At 58.2% G+C, this 3,605-nt stretch overlaps 1 long non-coding RNA gene across 1 annotated transcript; it reads right to left on the bottom strand.

The window, feature by feature from the left end:
• Positions 1–301: 301 nt before the first annotated feature.
• On the bottom strand, positions 302–3,393 carry LOC125964062 (uncharacterized). Its single transcript, XR_007476653.1, has 2 exons — positions 1,302–3,393; positions 302–1,101 (listed from the first exon to the last, which is right to left on the bottom strand). It is a non-coding gene; the product is annotated as an uncharacterized LOC125964062 (long non-coding RNA).
• Positions 3,394–3,605: the final 212 nt, after the last annotated feature.

The following is a 3,605-nucleotide window of genomic DNA, read 5'->3' as shown; positions in this document are numbered from 1 at the left end:
GCAGAGCCGGGTGCGGGGGGTTCGCTCTGTAAGGGCCGGGGTTGTCTCCCAGGTGTGGCCATCGCATCCCTGGCGCTGGGACCAGCAGCGTGCGGCGGCCCTGGACCTGCTCCTCTCTGCCCTGGCGTCCTGGCGCCCTGCGGCCACCTCCCTTGGAAGCTACTGGGGGGCCACCAGACCTGGCACCGCGCCCCACTTGGGCCGGAGCCTCCTTCGTTTCGTTCCCGTACAGACTGACTCTTTTGGTTGGATCTAGTTTGAAGAAACAGTTCCTCTGCTGAAAGGAAGTTGGAAAGCTGCGTTTTACGTTTCATTTTGCTTTTATTGTTTATAAAAAAGTAAAAAGAGAAATTGCTGGTACAGGTGGTAATCAGCACAGGTCTGGACCTCAGCACTAAGACAGAGGAGGAAACGCTCACGCCGAGGAAAACGCCGGCACTCTCCTGGCTGCGCTCCACGGACGCGTGTCGCCTGAACACACCATCCCGTGAGAAGCTAACGCACCCGCCCTGGCGTCGGGTCCTGCAAACTCGCGGGGAACCTCCCGGCCGGCGGAGGCTGCAGTCAGCGAAGTGGCAGAGAGGGGCTAAGTCCTGAAGGGTGGGCCACCCTGAGGGCAGCGGGCGGCCGTGGTGACAGCCCGGGCGCTGAGACTGGGGGCGCCCTGGACTTCCAGAGTGGACGGGGCGGGGGCTGGGCGGGGGCTGCCCGGGACACCTCTGGTACCATTTCTCCTCACCTCACACACAACCTGGGGACAGAACCTGGCAGGATTGGGCATGCCACCTGCACCCTCCTTCTTCCCGACCCCTCCCCAGCCCAGGAGGGACACAGCTCCCTTTCCATCAATATCCTGACCATGAGAGGACACCCAGCTCACGTCCTCCTTGCTGCTGCTTCCTGCGGCCCCCGCCCCGGCCCTGGGCCCCTCCTCACCTCCGGGGCCTTCCTGGCCATGTGGACACCGCACACTGCCCCCCTACGGTGACAGGGGCCAGCCTGGGGGTAGATCGGCCCCGCATGGACTGAGGGATGCAGCTTTGGCCCCAGACGGCATGACGAAGTTCATAGCCTCTAACTGCCTGCGTTGGTCTCTGAACCCTGGATGGACGACGGGCCGTGGATGGCTCATGTCCCGCTGGGGACTCGGGCCCTGGGGGCAGGGGGTGCTTCTGTCCCTCCACCCCAGACTCTCTGTAGGGGGCCGGGTCTCCCGGTGGGTGTCCCAGCACTGTCCCCGCACACTTGTCCCTTCCACCCTGCCCCCCAAAACCCACCGTAAATACTTAAATACTCCCCACCTCAGATACTCCTGTCTCACTCCCAGCTCATCATCTGAAGGAACGCTAATGTCCGTCGTGAGGAGAGTGGTCGTCTTTCCTTACGTCTTCTGTCTCTGCCACTTCCTGGCCTTTGCCGCCAGCCGGGCAAGCCCGGGGTCCAGGGGCTGAGAACCAGCTCTGGCAGAAGCTCCTTCCAATGGGCCGCCTGCTCATCTGCCGTCGGCCGAGTCCTTTCAGCTAGGTCCCTGAGTTTCCCTCTCTGTCACCACGACCTTAGAAGCCTGGTAAGGGCAGGGTCGCAGTGGAGACTCTGGGGTCGCCCCTCGGCTGCCCCCCGGGTGACGATGCATGGTTTGGACGTGACGCAAGGCTCACCTTTTGGGCTTCTGATGAGGAAATTCATGCAGCGGAGCCGGGGGGCCCCAGATGGACGGGCGTAAAGAGCCAGAGAGATAACCGAGGGCCTCCCGATGGGGGGCAGAGAAAGGGGAGCAGGAAGGCTGCCTCTGGGCCCGCAGCCCCGATTCTAACCCCGCCACTCGTGACATGTTGGGGCTGCCAGACAGGCTCCAGTGAGTTTATAGCGGGTCCCGTGTGGATCCAGCGTGAGCGCCCTTCCAGCTGAGTGACCCCCAGGGCTCACCTCCTGCCAACATCACCTGCGGCACCTGCCCCCTCGCTGCCCGCGGCCCCGCTGGACCGTCCTGTGCCCACTCAGGGCTGCTTGGACTTCTGCTGTGTGGACGCCCATCCATGAATACACCCCCCCAGTGCTGGGTACGTAAGTCGAAAGACTTCATTATATGTTACTCATCTACCCACGCGTCCAACCATCTCTGGTCTCAGCTCTTCACAAGTGATGATTTCTGACCCAGCTGGCTTTAGCCCTCTTGCTATCTGTTTCCCGTTTGATCTAATCTCTACTCCACTCTTGCTGCCTGTCTGGTATTATCAGGTATTTAAATGTTGCCTCTGTTCTCCTCTGTCAGCTGTTTGGGTTCTATTTCGGGGTGTCTTTGGAATGGCTCTCTGGGAGTCACACAAGGCATCCTTAATTTTCGCAGCATTAAATGAGAGCTTCACTGCACCTCAAAGGCTGCAAGAACACACAACAGCTTAATGGAATGTCCCCGCTCCCATCACTTTTCACTTACATAGTTTACTTCTACATGTTATAAGCTCACAAGACATTATTTCTATGCGTTCAGTGGTCACGTCTAACACTTGCTCTTTCAGGCGTAGCTCATTTCATCTGCAACTTCTGTGTTTCCATCAGGGATCATCGTCCTTCGTCTTAAGGACTGTCCTATAGTATTTCTCGTAGTGAGAATTTCCCCAGGTTTCATCAGCCCTGATTTCTGTCGGATGTTCTTACCGGTACAGACGTTTAGGGCAGCGGGTCTTCCTCTCGGTGCTTTAAAGATGCTGTTCCGTGGTCTGCAGGCTTCACACCTCCCTGGTTCCTCGAGGGCATGGTGCTGCTCCGGCGCTGCCTCGTCCCCCGCCCCCCAAATACCTACTTCGGACGCTTTGGGCCCCTTTACAGTGATTGCAGCATTGGGGGAGCCCTGATACCAGCTGCTTCATCCTGCTGGAGCTGTAGGACCCAACGTTTATTTTGAACAAACTGGCCCTATGGAATGCTGCCGGAACATGTGCACGGCGAGAACAGCCTCCCCAGGATTATGTCATGAATCAGCACTCCTCTCAGAAGGCGTAAGACGCAGCCTTTGTCTGCAGCCTGGCCAACACTGGGTATTATCGCTCTTTCTAATCTTCTCCAAGCTGATTGGTCAAAAGTAAGACCGCATTTTCTGGATCAGAGGACTTTTTTTTTTTTTTTTTTTTTAACAACTAGTCAACTTTATCCTGTATGCATGTAGCTCCCGGGGCGGAGGTGTCTGCCTTGGTCTCCACTTGTTTCCTGCAGGAGAGAGGCCGGGTGGGTGTGGTGCAGGCGGGGTGCAGTGGGTGTGATGGGTGTGGCCTCACCCTGCATTTCGCATCCTTCCCGAATGGCTCAGCACCCCTCACCGCCACCCCCCCCCATACACTCTCAAGTGTCTCCAGTGTCGCTTCTTACCCAGGCCTGCCCCAAATATCTCACATGGTCTGGGAGACACCCAGAGGAAGATATTCCATGTGGAAAGCATTCCTGCGGGGTGTGTGGACAATGCTGCCTGACTTTCTGCTGCCCGCCTGGCTTGGGGTCCACCCTGCAGAGCAGTGCCAATTCCGAGGGCCGTTTCTGAAGACCAGAAGACAGGAAGAAAGCAAGGCGTCCCCGAAGTTCGTCCATTTGTACACTGGACCGCACGGTGC

Source organism: Orcinus orca, chromosome 3 (assembly GCF_937001465.1).
Source record: "Orcinus orca chromosome 3, mOrcOrc1.1, whole genome shotgun sequence".
NCBI lineage: Eukaryota > Metazoa > Chordata > Mammalia > Artiodactyla > Delphinidae > Orcinus > Orcinus orca.
Note: the sequence above shows the minus strand (reverse complement) of the source record. Positions and strands in the feature narration are given on the sequence as shown.